The sequence below is a fragment of the Pongo abelii genome, chromosome 5 (genome assembly GCF_028885655.2).
Source record: "Pongo abelii isolate AG06213 chromosome 5, NHGRI_mPonAbe1-v2.0_pri, whole genome shotgun sequence".
Taxonomy (NCBI): Eukaryota; Metazoa; Chordata; class Mammalia; order Primates; family Hominidae; genus Pongo; species Pongo abelii.
The window spans coordinates 155,632,654-155,649,556 of NC_071990.2; the positions used below are offsets into that span (position 1 = coordinate 155,632,654).

Below are 16,903 nucleotides of genomic sequence, written 5' to 3' on the forward strand. Positions count from 1 at the left end.
TGCTTTTAAATTTATAAATAGCATAATTTAATTACACAAAGTAAGCCATTTATTTTTTACAAACAACTTAACTCTAAAAATATCAAGTTGATAGAATTGTATATAATTCTTCTCTAAAAGTAGATTAAATATTCCATTTTTGAAATGGAGAATTGAAATGATTCTCAAAGCCCATGAATGAGCTGAGATTTATAACTTAAGAAGCAGTGCTTTGTGCACAGATTTTCTAAATCTTACTTAATCACTTCTCCAACTGAAACTACTCTTGTCAGTTACTCACAAATAACTCTTCCTACCCCCTTGTCAGGACAAGTTCTAGGCATGGTGGTGGAGTTTATATATTTTGTCTTAAGGTTCCTCAACAATTTTCTAAATCCCCTCAGATCTGATTTTTCAATTCATCTGTGTCAACACAGGAGTCTGCTAGGGAAATGCTCACAGGTACTGTACATTCCCTGGAGAGGTAGCATAAAAATACTAAGACATACGATCAAAAGACCTAGGTTCCACATCAATCCCTCCCACTACCAGCTCTGTGACCTTGGGAAAGTATATTGTCACTTTTTGTCAAGTATACATATGGCTAAAACTAGGGGGACAATGAGCTTGCAAGGCCCTTCATAGTTCTAACAACTATAATTCTGCCATTACCAATGACGCTAATGTGAGATTATAAATCACGGTAGACCAAAGTGAAAGATATTTGGGAATAGGCCCCATGGACTCTGACACTGCAAATACAGCGTCAATTACCTAGTATTTTTATGAAAACAACTGACCCTATCCTCAATATGGTAAGAAAAATTTCTGTTTTCTGGGTTCTTTAGTTTTTGACAACAGAAAAACAAAATTGGCTAAATTAAGCAAGAAAATTTTTTAAAAAATTATTCGAAGAAAATGTGATGAGTCATGCAATTGAAAAACAGAGCTGGTAAACTAAGATTCTTAAAGAACAGTGTGATAATTTTATGTGTCATCTTGACTGCACCACAGGGTGCCCAGATATTTGGTTAAACATTATTCTGGGTGTGTCTGTGAGGGTGTTTCTGAGCTGGGGCATCAGTCTTCCCCTGTCTTTGGATGCAGACTTGCACTGGAACTTACACCAACAGCTCTCTTGGGTATCCAGATTGCTGAATGCAAATCTTAGGACTTCTCATCCTCCATAATCCAATTCCTTATAATACATATTCGTACATATATTTATATAATATATACAGAGGCTAAAAAACTGATGTACATATATATACATATATATATATATATATCCTATCCATTTGTTTTTCTAGAGTCCCTGACTATATATACAGAAACTCAAAAATCCCTTGGGATGATGAGAAAAAAGACAGAGAGCATTCCCACATCACTATGGAGGTACTTCTTCACCAACTACTTCCTCTCTTCATTTCATCTGTGAGAGCTATTTTGGCTTAGTTGGATTATAAACTTATCATCTCTTGGCCAAGGGAAGTCAAAGCATCTTGGTTGAAATCATGGACAAGGCTGACTGCAATAAAAGAGAGAGATCTTTTTCTCAAAGAGAATCAAGATAGCTACCACACAAAGGAGAAATTAATCTTGGATAGGCAAGAACAACACCTCTCACAACAATTACTCATAGAAATCTCTGACATTGTCATAATTGTCATTTTCTAAGCCTTTGCTCACATTGGAAGCTCTCCGCTGTCAGGCCTAATAGAATCAGAGAAATTATCAATATTCTGCAGCTCATCTTCATCTGAAATGGTAGTTTATTTGCTTGGACTTGTTGGGGACCCTCTGCTGTTTTCATTCCCCCCATTCCTTTACTCAAAACTCTTCAAACAATCAAAAAAGAAAAAAAACTAAGAATACATATTTACATTTTTTCTCAATGTCTCAAAAGAATTTTAATGTCTTTAAAAAGCATGTTTTTCTCCAGGTACAGTCAGTCTTGGTAATTTACTATCCATACATTCATAGGGATAGAGTAAGATGTGCAAAACCAAATGAGGTAGAGTTCATTTTGAAAATAGAGAAAGATATTATAGTCTAGAAAATCACTGACAGAACTACTTCTGCTCCATTATGACCAAACTCTTTTTTAGAAGAATCCATCATGCTGGCAAGAAATGTGCTCGGAAGGATGCAGAGTTATTCTGCGATCTCAATGAGAAAAAAGAAATGCCAGAAACATGTTTAAATGCTTTGTCACAGTAACAACAAAGTGCACAGAGTGAGGGGAACATGAGAGTTCCTTTTCATTTTGAAAATCTTTGGAAAGATGCAGAACTTTGGTGCCGTTTCAGGGTGCTCCGGACACCCATGGCCACTTCATATAAAGCACTCACAATTTCTAGGGCACTTTGAGAGACTCCAATATGATTGTAGTGAAATTTTGTAATTAAACCTAATGAGGGCAACAGACACTTCTCAAATAAGAGATGTGTCAATTATAGTGCTCCCTTACTCTAAGGCATTCACAAGGAGACAGATAAACAGGTTTTTTACTCATCCTACTCCTCCTTCTTCTCTTCTTCCTCCTTAACTTCTTCATCTTCCTCTTCCATCTTCTTCTGGGCAACTTTAGCAGGACCCTTTGCACCAGCAAACTTTCTTTTAAACTTATAGTCAGCAGCATTCTTCTCATACTTCTCCTTCAGCTTGGCCATCTTAGGGATGTAAGGCTACTTTTCATTGTCACTTAGGTTATTCCACATCTCACCCAGTTTTCTTTTTTTTTTTTTTTTTTTTTTGCCATGTCACCAATAGAGTTGCCAGGGTTTGTGGATTTTATCTTGGGGCAGAATTCTTAACAGAAGAGGAAGAATCCAGTCGATGGCCTTTTGGGGGCATTAGGGTCCTTCTTCTTGTCTCACTTAGCTGGTCCATAATCCTTCATCTCCCAATCATAGCATACTTTATCCGCCTTTGCCATTTCACCAAATTTAGGCTTCTCTTTCCCAGACTCTGTCTTCTACCTCTCAGAGCACTTCTTGGAAAATTCTGCAAAATTGACAAGGAGACCTCTGGGTTTTTCTTCTTATGTTCTTCTCTGCACATCTGTCCAAAGAAGGCATAAGCAGACATATTGCCCTTTTTTCTCAGGGTTGTCGTTAGCCATCCTGACTGTAGTGTTCACTAGTCTAAGCAGTGCAGGGCATGACGTGCAGCTCAGCGCTCCCCAGCCTCCTCATACTAGCTGCCTCCACGAGGGCCACCTATTCCCTATTCCTTTCTTTCTTTTCTTTTCTTTCGTTTTTATTTTTATTATTATTTTTTTATTTAGACAAAATCTCACTGTGTCATCCAGGGTGGAGTGCAGTGGTGTGATCTCAGCTCACTGCAACCTCCGCCTCCCACGTTCAAGCGATTCTCCTGCCTCAGCCTCCTGAGTAGCTGAGGCTAGGCGCCTGCCACTACACTCGGCTAATTTTTGTATTTTTAGTAGAGATGGGGTTTCGCCATGTTGGCCAGGCTGGTCTCGAACTCCTGACCTCTGGTGATCCACCTGCCTCAGCCTTCCAAAGTGCTGGGATTACAGGCATGAGCCATGGCACCCAGCCCTCTTCTTTTCAAAGTAAGTTTCCAGTGGGCTTTTCTGGAGGCCCAAGTAGCTTGCATTTATCAGTTTATAGGATTTAGATTCTGCAGTGAAGCCAGGGATAACACAAGTAAAGCAAACTTTTGAAATGAAAGCAACATGCAGCTACATAGCCAAAGAGCTCTATCTTATAGTTGTGGTAAAATATTTATGAGACAAGAATTTCAGAACAAAGCTGAAAAATATGTTAGATGCATATTTGTGGAGAATATTTTATTTTTCTTTTTTTTCTGAGAAGAATTGAATCGATAAGCCACATTTGATGAATGTTATGACTAATTCAGCTGGGTATGTTTGAGCATCAAAGACATATAATTTTTTAAAAAGCCAGAACTTTATCAATATATCAATATATGGTGGTGATGACATAACAAGGTTATTTTAAGGGTACACAGGAATAGGGACCTAGGTTTGGTACAACATCCAAATGTCATGAAAACAAGAGCATATTTCATGAAGAATCCAGGGCAGCCTTGAGATCTTCTCCTTGTTTCTCTAGCATTAGGGAAGATAAATTCTTCAAAGTAAGCCAGATGTACAATATGCACAGAGGCCACATGTAGTCTGGGTATTATATTTTGCAGCAACCTGAGGAGGTGCAGGTAGTCATATTTTCATGCCCATATCCACCATTGGAGTAGCCCAATTGCCTCTGTATATCTGCTAATGTCTGCCTTGTATCAAATGTCTTCTAGTGACATTCTTTTTCCCCTCTCGACTTCCGCTTGGCCCATAATTTTCTCTTCTCTGTGATTTTGACTCACCAGGAGCCCAGAGGCCATCCGCTTCCTTATAGGATCCTTTCAGCTTCTACTTGCACTCCAGCAACTTTCATTCACAGTTCATATTCCTAGGAGAGATGAGCTGATTGATCCACCCCATCTTTTCTTATCAATCCATGGCACAATTTCTGACCCAAAGTAGCCCTTGGGTCAGATGCTACTTTCACTCCAACCATTTGTTAATGGGAAAGTCACATGGTTCATATCATAACAGGGAATTTAGGTGAGGAACTTTCATTCACAAGAATTAGATCTTGATATATTATGAGATCACTCTCAGTGACTATGGAAATCTAAGCAAGCATTAACTAGCTTTAAGCACTCTGCCTGTCTCACCAGATTTTTGTAATCATCATATGAAATAATTTATGTGAGAGCCCTTTGTAATTTCTAAAGTAAAATATCACGATATGAATATGCATGCATTTAATTCTTTTCTTTTTTTTTTTTTTTTGAGACAGGGTCTCACTCTGTTGCCCAGGCTGGAGTGCAGTGGCATGATCTGGGCTCACTGCAACCTCCACCTCCCGGTTCAAGCGATTCTTCTGCCTCAGCCTCTCAAGTAGCCTGGACTACAGGCACATGCCACCATATCTGGCTAATTTTTGTATTTTTAGTAGAGATGGGGTTTTACCATGTTGTCTAGGCTGGTTTTGAACTCCTGGCCTCAAGTGATCCACCTGCCTTGGCTTCCCGAAGTGCTGGGATTACAGTTGTGAGCCACCGTGTCGGGTGTCATAAATTTATTTTTTAAATTATTCAGTTCCGTGTATGTAATGATTGGCTCTGAGGAATTTGTGGTCAGTTCTCAAGAATAAGGTGCTTGTTACAGATTCCCTCAAATGTGCCAACAGTCTGAATTAGAGCTTCTTAATTTAATTCAGGTCATTTCACTTCAGATGAATATTTCTGTGCGTCTCTTCAGTACATACTGAACTACATTAAGGTCTCTAGCCCAGTGCTGAACACTGTCTGGTTTTTAGGAGTAGGACACTATGTAATGTCTTCCCCACACACACACACAAATATCTTGTTTTGAAAATATTTTCATGACTGTAGTAATTATTTATCAATTGCCAGCTTCCAGGAAGTTACTACATAGGCCTTATCCTCAAGGTCTGACCATCTTGAAGGACTTAAAAATGGAGTTCACAATGCTATAAAATATAAAGAGGAACTATTGTTTTTTGAGATAGTTTATCCAGCTGCACAACTAGACTAAGTAGGGGGTGTAGCCCCCACACAAGGTCACTCTCACTTCTGACACCAATTGAATGTTCAGGGATGGGAGCGGATTTCCAAAACCACCTTTGTATTTGATAATTCACTGGAAGGGCTCACAAAACTCTCTAAAAGCTGTTATACTCGTGATTAGGGTTTACTACAAGGAAAGGATGCAAATTAAAATCATCCAAGGAAAGAAGTGTGTAAGACAGAGTCCAGGGAAGGTGGCACGCAGAGAGCTTCTGCTGTCCTCCCCCCTGGCATCGTGGACACAATCCTTTCCCAGCACCAATGTGAGACAACATGCATGGAGTATTGCCAACCAGGAAAGCTCACCCAAGCTTTTGTTGTCCAGAGATTTTATTGCGGCTCAATCACACACTGCTGTGTGGTTAATCTTTAGTCTCCAGGATTTGCCAGAAGTCATACTGACATCTTTAGCCTCCAGTTCCCTCCGAGACAAAACTCAAACCACATGGCCAAAAGTCCCATCATAAATCACGTTGTCAGACTGTCAGATGGCCAAAGCCTCCAGGCAAACAAAGACCCTCCTCCCCTCAGGGATGAAATATCAAGCATTTAGATCTCACCGTCCAGTAGCTTAGGGCAAAGTCCAGACCTCTCTTTGAGTAAGGTTAATTCTTCACTACACAATAACTAAGTGTAATAAGTGACATTTAACTCAATCAGAATTCTAGTAAGATGATGCTCAGGGAGGTTAGAAACCACTGGTGAGGCTGGGATAGAATCACATAAAATTGATATGCTGTATACAGAGGTAAAAATATGAACCAAGATAATCTAAGAAAGCAAACAAGGCAGGTTTTTCTATTTTCAGCCTGTCTTCCCATTTACTTAAGATAGTTTTACTGAGGTAAAACTTATGTACCATAAAATTCACACATTTAAATTGTATAATTCAGTATTTTTATTAAACTTACAGAGCTGTGAAACCATCACCACAATCTGAGCATTTCCACCACCCCAGAAAAATCCCCTCTGCCTATTTTCAAATCCTGTTCTCACTCCCTACCCAAGGAAACCCCAGATATACTTTCTGTTTCTATAGACCTGACGTTTCTGCACAGTGCATATCAATGGAATTCTACAACATGTAGTCATTTCCATTGCACTTTTTAACATAATGTTTTGAAATTCATTCATGTCATAGCATGAATCAGTGGTTTAACCCTTTTCATTGCTGAGTTTTATTCCATTGTATGGCTACACCATACATTTTGTTTATCCATTCACCATCTGATCGATTTTTGGATTGCTTTTGTTTATTCCAATTATGAATAATGGTGTTATTAATGAACAACTTGTTATGTGGATATAGTTTATTTTTTCTCGGGTAGATATGCAATAGTGGAATTGTCAGAGTTTTTAGTAAGTTTATGTATAACTCAAACTATCAAGCTGTTCACAAAAGCGCTTGTCACATTTTACATTCCCACCAACAATGGGAATGTCCAGTTCCTCCACATTGTGTCAACACTTGTTATTTTCTGCTTTTTTTACTGTAATCATTTTAGTGGATAAAAAGTTATTTCACATGTATTTTTCTTTTTTTTTTCTTTTCTTTTCTTTCTTTTTTTTTTTTTAGACAGAGTCTCGATCTGTTGTCCAGGCTGGAATGCAGTGGCGTGATCTCAGCTCACTAAAAGCTCGGCCTCCTGGGTTCACGCCATTCTCCTGCCTCAGCCTCCCGAGTAGCTGGGACTACAGGCACCCGCCACCACACCCAGCTAATTTTTTGTATTTTTAGTAGAGACGGGGTTTCACCATGTTAGCCAGGGTGGTCTCAATCTCCTGACCTCGTGATCTGCCTGCCTCGGCCTCTCAAAGTGCTGGGATTACAGGCGTGAGCCACGGCGCCCAGCCCATATTTTTCAAACTAGTTATAACTGCACTGGTAAAGGGCTATCATTATTGAGACGTGCATCCAAGAAAATAACAACTTCAGTAACAGGTGCTCTGTCTCTGCCTTTGCTGTGGAGAAAAGATTTTGCCATGCTTGTTCTTTGTGTTTGAAACTTTCATATCTGAGACCTGTTACTTGCGATTATCACTGGAGAAGACCAAATCCATTGATCTTCGCATGACTGTCACATCAAATCTGCCTGGCAGCAAGCACGATGTTATGTCTTTGTAAAATTTCTCACATTTACTAAAAGAGACAATAGCAAAAGTGGAGTGGATAAGATATACATAGGAATTATGGCAGGGTGGACAGGACTGGGAAACATGCTGCATTTAGATACACGATCAAAATACTTCATGGTGTCATGCAGAATGACTCTGTAAACACAACAATCTGTGTTGACCTATGGAGTAAGCTTAAATTTCTACTAGCAATATTCCACACATAACTATCTTACTCCCCACTTGCAAAAACCACCATGCACAATAAACTAACATGTGGGAAGTGAGAAAAAATGTAGGAAGAAGAAAAAATAATCCAAAGAAAGAAGGTACACAAGAAAGAAAGAGCATTGCTAGAATGTATAAATCATGGTATGATTTATAACTGGTATAAGCAAGCACTGAAATATTTAATTTCATGCCATTTGTAATGTAAAGCACAGCCAGGCTGACTAGTTTTGATAGCAGGGGAAGGGGGTTTACAGAAATGGCCTTTCATGAATACTGGAAGCTGTAGGGAACTACAGCTCAGAAGCCCCTGACCACTGGATGTGAAGCCCCGTTCACATCCCTCAGTATGATGGCATTGCTTTAATGATGCTGAGTATAGATCAAGAACCAGGAGAGCCAACTATTTGTGACCATTACCTTAATTCAGTGATTTTCAACTGCATGCTGTTTATTCCCCAGGGTGTAGTTGGCAATGTCTGGAGGCATGTTGGGCTGTCACAACATCTGGTGAGTGGAGCTCAGGCTTGCTGCTAAACATCCTAAAATGCACAGGAGAGCCTCCCACAATAAAAAATTATCCAGTCCAAAGTCGCTAGTTCTGAGGCTGAGGAATGCTGCTTTGAATAGAGGCACACTGATTATTGGCGTAAAGTCTACCTGAATAGTCACGTATGGCCCCAAATTAAAGAGCCACTCTACACACTCATTGACCTCATGCTGAAACCACTGCAGTTTCACCAGTAACTGCATATACTTATTGAATCTCTAGGCCAAGAAAAGCTGTATTATGATATACTGCATGTGCTTCTTTTCTGCCTTACTTTCAGTCACTTTTTTTTTTTTCTAGCCTTGGTGAGTTAAATCATGAACATAACCTAATCTTACAACAGAGGGAGAAATGTGAATGTTTGTGTAGGTGAGGGTGGCCTCTTCCTGCCCGTCTGTATTGTATCTAAAATGCTAAATCTATCTTTAAAAATTAAAATCCATAGGGAGTCTGAGAAATATTTTAGATAATTGTTTCCAACTCCTTTCTTCTTGCCTTTTTGGCAAAATTGTATTAATAAGAGCAAACCAAACTGCTTGAGTTTTATCTTGTATGTACCATAACTGCTTTCAAATTTAAAAAACATAATGACATGTCTTAGAAAGCAGGTTGCAGGAAGGAAAAGAAAAAACAAAAGACTCTAAAAAACATCAACTAGAAAAATAATTCCTACAAAAGTCCCTAAGAAGATTCTAAAAACTGACTGGACTTGGAACATTTCTATTGTGCTGTATTTTATAACACAATTCCAGTCATTGTGGATTTCCCCCAGATTATTTTATATTTTTTGCTTATCTCATTTTGCAAATCAGAGAAAAGACCCTCTTTCCATCATGCAAATTTACTCTTTCTATTTCTAGTCCATCAATCTTCATGTGTGGTAATAAACGTGATAGATATATTCTGTCACGATAGCTTTATTTTTCAATAATTTTAGGTTTTCCCATTGGAAATTTTTGGGAAATGGTATAGCATATACCTCAGATTTGTCTCTTCCCCCTGAGATAAGGAAAAAGAAGCTGGGGTAATTTATGCTCCAATTCTTGTCAACCAGTGGCTGAGGACTCTCCTGGGAGAATGTGTGGATGCTGAGAGAAAATGTGTAGACAGCATAAATGCATTAAGAGCTTTTTCAATTCATTTTCAGAGAGTCAGTGATGGCTTCTTTCCCTAAACGATGTCGATATTACACTACTTTTAGTAAAGTACAGCTAAGCACAAAGTAAAACCAACAATAATGTAACTCCTCCAAATCAAGAGATATGAGTGTGGAAGGGTGGTAGGAGGTAATAAAATTGCACTTTCCTCATCTTGCTTACCAAGGAGTAAGGAGAAAAGGGTGATTTATAAAGAAACAGAAATATATGCTTAGTGTTTACATTTGTAATTTTTAAAAAACAAGTAGATGGATGAAAGTCACTGGTTTGCTTTTTCTCTTATTATTTCTTCTAACCCTGCTGTTTTGCATCTTTTTTTCTCATCCCTTAGTTACATCTTGGGCCAATTCTGTAACTTTCTGGTCACTTTCAGCTACTAAAGTTCAGACTAATTTAATGCATCAATCTGAAACTCGATTTTAATCATAGATCTTCCCTTTCTACCCCATGTCCATTTTCAAGAATAGATTTGATTCATAATCGTGGCTGCTAGAGTGATGGGGAGATGGAGTCTACTCTGACTTCCTTCTCCCATTTCATTTTCTGCGTTTAGATCTCCTGGGGTTCTGGGGGAGAAATATTAGTGGCAAGGTGTATTTACATAACTACCTGAAGGCTGATCATGGGCACTAGCCCCTGGTCTTGCTCTGATTTGAGTTCATTTTCCTTGCTGCTGGTGACATTCATAGTCATGAGAGTCCCCAGATGGCTGTATGAGTGCTCTTCTTAGTGCAATGCTCCCCAGTATTCACCCAGGCCTCATCTGCTATTGTTGCCCCATTCAGAGATAGCAGCAGTGTCTCCTTAACCATGACAGTGGTTCATGCCCACAATGACTTTTCTGGAATGGACAAAACCCTGCTAGGGTTAGCAGCCTCCTGAACTCATACTTCCTCAGTTAACTGCTATGCCCCATCTCAGGGAGCCAAAGGAACTGCACACATCTTCTTTTGTACCCCTTCCAAGATCACAGAGAACTGAGATGGTTTGAGAGGCTGGTTTCCACCATCTCCTTCCAATCATACACCACAACCCCTTCCTAAGAACGTGTATGCTCCTTTATACTCCATGGGAAACACCGAGGTGGCTGTGCAGATCCTTCAAATAAACAAACATTCAGCCTTCCATTGAGAGGCAAGTGCACTCTCAGCACCGCCTCTATCTATCACTGATTCCCCTGGAGGGAATCCTCTCACTCGCTTGGAAAGGAGAAAGTCTCTCACTGTGAACACTGTACTTCTCAATGTCTCTAGTTACAATCGACTTAGGCTCCCCTTCCCTAGTCCTCTCTGTGTAGACTAAGAATAGGGTCATTGATGAGAGTTAGACCATTCCTACAGCCTCTTGCTAAATTGGAAGAGAAGGCCGTGATGTCAATTAAAGATTCCTTCTTTGGAATCAAGAGTAGAGTTTCTCAGACTTCAAGGTAATTTCCTCAACATAATTTCCTCAACGCAACATACAACTTGGAGATTCTTATTAAAATACAGATCCTGGTCCACTAACTCTGAGCTGGGACCTGAGATTCTGCACTTCTAACAAGCTCCTAGGTGATGCTCAACTTGCCGATTTACAGACCACACTTCGAGAAGTAAGGATAAAGCAAGTAGCTTTTAACCACAGCTTTTGTGTGCCTTAGTTATAAATTCCAAGGAGAAATGGAAGAGGGAGCTATACAAGCAAGGCAAGGGATGACATTTTTATTTTCTATTTTAAATTATATTATTTGGAATTTGTTTTGTCTTTACTTTGTTTTAATTTTAAAATACAGAGGGTTAAGCAGCACAAAAATAATTTTTGAAAATTGTCATACTCATTGGAGGGACTTTGAATAATTTTTTTGTATTTATATGGAGTCTCTAATTTTGTTTTCTCTTTGATATAAGTGAAGGAAATACCAGCTGCTTTCAGTTAAGCAGTTAATGTCTTTCTCACTTAAGATGGACCTCATGTTGGTTTAGAAAAGAAATTTTAAATGCATTAAATTAGACTTTGGGGATAGTACACTATGCCCGGACTAAATTACTTTTGAATTCCTGGTTAAAGTCAGAAAGAATATAAACAGTCCACACGCATTTAGAATATACGGCATGAAACCCTGAAAATTTCCAATATCATTCCGCCAAATAGAAACTTCCCTCAAGGGGATTTACCCAGAGAAAATACACTAATGCCTCAATGTTCAGAGTGTTTTCATCTGCATTCCTGATGCCTTACTTGGTTAGTGCTTCTACCCATATTAACTGTAGGGATTTTCACTGTTATCTCTTTTCTAATGTGAGCCTCCCCTAACGCAAGTCTTTTTGATTTATTCTTTGCTTTTCTTTCTTGCAAACTATCTTAGATGTTGTGCTGCTGAGGTTAATTGAGGATTCACGCTCTCAGACTGCAGTCCTATTTCAGGTTAGCCGTAGGTTCCCTGTACACTCAGCGCCATCTCTGGTCATGAACTGGAACTGCAAGCCAGGAAAATTCCAGTCATTCTCAAATCTTTGGAGTCGGCCAGGCTCTCTAATGTGGCCTGGGCTGTATTTTTACCTCTGAATCTGCTAAAGAATCTGCCCATGGGCTTGCCTGCTGCCATACTTTCTAATCTTCAAGTAGCTGGTCTCAAACTAATGCTTTTATAACACCCCCAAAAATGGAAAGTTTCAGCAGAGAGCCACCTGATGTATTGGAGGCTAGCTCTGCATACAGTGCAAGGTGCAGACTTAAAACTTTTTTAAAAAATTCGATTGTTGAGATATCTTAGGTGTTCTCATTTTGCAGGGGCTTCCATGGGTGTTTAGATATGTAATTTCCTCAAGAAGGCTGCTAGGTAGGCTACTTTGATTTCCAAGCTAAAATGTTATTACTCAATATAAAAAATCTTTATATTTTGCTTTTTAAAAATGAATTTTAACTAAGTCTATTAGGGTTTCACCTAAAGAAGTATGTATTCTGGGCCTAGGGGACATTGTAGAAGCCCTCAACCCACACTACAAAGCAGCTTATCCTTTTATATTATTATTTTTTGACTACAAGAAGTCAATTGGCTATAGCTATAGGATTTAATTTTTCTGTAACTACTCAGTCATAAAAAGGAACGAAATAATGTCTTTTGCAGAAACTTGGATGGAGCTGGAGGCCATTATTCTAATTGAAGTAACTCAGGAATGGAAAACCAATCATCATATGTTCTCACTTGTAAGTGTGAGCTAAGCTATGAGGATGCAAAGGCATAAGAATGATATAATAAACTTTGGGGACTGTGGAGGAAGGTTGGGAGGAGGGTGAAGGATAAAAGACTACATATTGGGTACAGTGTATACTGCTTGGGTGACAGGTGCACTAAAATCTCAGAAATCACCGCTAAAGAACTTATCCATGTAACCAAAAGCCACCTGCAACCCCCAAAGCTACTGAAATAAAAGTAAAAATAAATAAAAATTAAACAAATCAGGATATATCCAAGGCCTATCAAAAAAAATTTCCTGTAGCTATAAGAAGCAAAGATGCATCTATGCTAACATAAAATGAACTGATATATAGATATTCCAAGTAATTCAGAAATTAGGTAATTTTGAAATTAAAACAATTCACATTACAGAGACAGAGATGATGCATATGTCAACATTATTGAAAATTGTGGAAATTTAATTTTTTAAAGTTTCTGAATTTTTGATGATTTCCCAGAAAAAATTGTTTATCTAAAGAAAGACTGATTATCCAGATTATGTATCTGGAATATTGTCTGCCATTGTCTGCTAGAGAGTTTGGTTATTTCTCTGTGAAATAACTGGAGATTTGACTTTAAGGTCAAGATACTGACACCTACAATTTGTAACTTCACCCATGAAAAAACTTACCCTTATATTAAGCAATGGCATAAATTCTAACTAATATCTGCCAAATCATTATAAAAAACGTATTATGAAGAAAAAGAAATTGTTGCTATGTTTTCTTAGTATTAGAAGATGAAGTTAAAAAAATATTTCTCTACATGAGGTTAAGTTCAGGAAATAAGGTACTTCCAAGAGTGTCCTATACTTCAGTGGTGAATAGATTAAATCAAAAATTATCAAAAGTCTGATTTAAAAATGTATCTTGGGGCATTTTATTTGTTTAAAAAAACACTCAGGACTTCATGACAGATTTGCACCTCCTTAGCTCCACTCTTAGGACTTGGCAAGAGGTAAATGACTGACTCTTTTCTAGTTAGTCAGGTTAAAGACATCCACTAGTGAGAATAAAAACCCAAGAGAATCCTGAAGACAATCCAAAAGGGCAAGAGGATGAGCTACCTCCCCCAAATATTAAAATAACTCAATCTATAAAGAATCTAAATTAAAACAATATGGGATATGTGCATGGTTTAGACAAAATCATGAAAAAAAGGAACATCCTGCAATTTATACACAAATAATATATGGTAAAAGGACCATCTCAGTATCTCAATTTTGTGTGAATATTGTTTGGGTTTTTGTGAGTTTTTTGGGGGGGTGGTGGTGGCTAGTGATATTCAGAAAGAACTGTATAGCCACATGGATAAACAGAAAAATTGGATCCATTACTCACACTACACAGCAAGATAAGCTTCAAATGGATCAGAGATTTAAACAAAAAAATGAAATGATACAAGTAATAGAAGAAATTTAGACCGGGAACAGTGGCTTATGGCTGAAATTCCAGCACTTTGAGAGGTCAAGGCTGATGGATTTGGCCCAGGAGTCCAAGGCTACAGTGAGCCATGATTATGCCACTGCCTTCCAGCCTGGGTGACAGAGTGTGACCCAGACTCTACAAAAGAAAAGAGAAGAAAAGAAAAGAAATTTGGATGAATTCATATTTAACCTTGAGTAGGTATAACTTTCCCATCTAAAGTCCAAAATCCAGAGGCAAGGAGAAAATATAAAAGAAATTTAAAAATTGTATCACATTAAAAATAAAATACTTTTGAATTGTCAAAAACACGGTAAGCAAAGTAATAAAATTACTTATTTACAACTGAAATCATAGATAAATCATTAATATCTCTAATATACTGAATGTTTTTTAAAATAGTAAAGAGTCAATGTTTCTTTACAGATGACCTATAGAAATTCATGATCAATTCATAGAAATAAGAAATGCAAATGGTTTTAGCCATGTGAATAGATGTTCAACGTCTCTCATATTAACAGAATATACTAATTAAACCTACACCTAGAGAACATTTTTTACTTATTAGTTTGGCACAAAGTTAGAAAACATACTTTGGGAGGCTAAAGCAAACAGATCACTTGAAGTCAGGAGTTCGAGACCAGCCTGGCCAACATGGTGAAACTCTGTCTCTACTAAAAATACAAAAATTAGCCGGATGTGGTTGGAGATGCTTGTAATCCCAGCTATTCGGGAGGCTGAGGCAGGAGAATTACTTGAACCTTTGAACCTAGGAGGCAAAGGTGGTAGTGAGCCGAGATCGCACCACTGCACTCCAGCCTGGGTGACAGAGCAAGACTCCATCTCAAAAAAAAAAAAAAAAAAAAGAAAAGAGAACATACTCTGTTGGTAAGCCTGTGGAAAAAGAGGCACTCTCATATATCTCTAGAGAGACATCAATATAAAGTAATTGCTATGGAAAATAATTTGAAAATGTCTGGCAAAATTACATAGAATCTATATTTTGACCTAGCAATCTCACTTCTAAAAATCTATCCCACAGATAGATTGGCTTTTCATTGTGGGAATTATCTGATAGAGCAACTTAAATGTACATCAGTAAGAAGCTGTTTGAATTACATTACGCTGCCACTCAATGCCCTACTATGTAGCTATAAAAATGAATGAGGAACATCTCTGTGTACTTCTAGGGATTGAGTGTAGGAATTATTTTTCAGTGAAAAAATAAAGGTGGAAAATTATGGATATAGTATGGTCCCATTTATCTTAAAAATACTAAATGTAATTGTATATGTGCTTAATATTTTTTAAAAAGGAAATAAACATGTAAAAAATAGATACCTATTTAAGCGAAAGAAGAATTAGGAGCAAGAAAATAGTGAAAGACACCAAACTTCCTTAAATATATCTTGTTTTAATTTTTAAATTATAAGAATATTTTACATAATTAAGAAATTGTGTGAATTTTTTTAATTCTTAAAAATTCTTAATAAATCTAAGAAAATGAAACACATAAACCTAACTATGTATGTTGATGATGATATATACACACAGAGAAGACCAGTACTAGTACTAAGCAACTTTAAAATGAATTAGGTATTTATAATCACTAACAGGATACACCCTAAGGACAAAAAGGCAAAGGACTGAAAAAATAAATTGAGCTATTTTTGGGAATCATATTGTTGATAGTCATGTTTATATTGTAATTCTGACACTGTTATATCTATATGACAAGGTAAATTAAATAAATGCCTATGTAATATTCTATCACAAGCAATACCATTTATAACCAAGATTCTCAATGTAGGACTAAGAAGATAAGAGGTAAGGTAGAAGAAGCTATACAAAATCCCCGTGGTCCTGAATTTTAGCTGGAAATATAAATAGGACACATGATAGTCTTTATCTTTTATTCAAACAAATAAAATAGCTCACTGGAGAAATGACTGATTTCAGGTCTGGGCAGGAAATAAATAAGCTAAGCCTATCAGATATTAAAAAAAAAAGACCTGCGAAGACAGCAAAAGATATAAGGAGCAAACTTAAGGAGGGATCATTGATTAAAAGTGGGACTATTTGAGCATCAATATCAAAAATAGCTAAAACGGGTTGAAATACATCAAAGAGGCATCATAAGTTTACAATGATTCAAAATAAAACTTTAAAAATTGTTAGTCAATTACCGTTTTGAAAACTTGTAAAAAAATACATATCTATATAAACTGGTAAATAAGTTTTACCACTGATAAAGAGAAGATGAAGGGATGTTTCTATTTTTAAAGTAATCTAGCTATTAAATGAGAACTAAATGATACAGTTGGAATACCAGTATTTGGCAACCAATAATAAATTAATGAATCAAGAGTGTAAACAGCTACTCACATCCTAAAACCAGAGGTAACCAGACAGTGTGTGCCTCCTGATGGACGAACACAATGGCAGCTTTGGAATAGTCTTGCCAAAACAATTAAACCTGAAAATGATTGTCTCTATATCCAACTGTCAAGACAGATGAAAGAGAAGACCAAAGAATGTTAAAGAACACCACAGGCATGCATCAGCAAAATGCAGATAGTTAGAAACTCCCCGG

General features: G+C 37.5%; 1 pseudogene; it reads right to left on the reverse strand.

Annotated features, from left to right (window-relative positions):
• Positions 1-2,486: 2,486 nt before the first annotated feature.
• Positions 2,487-10,356, reverse strand: LOC129059836 (high mobility group protein B3-like; annotated as a pseudogene).
• Between the last annotated feature and the right edge of the window lie 6,547 nt (positions 10,357-16,903).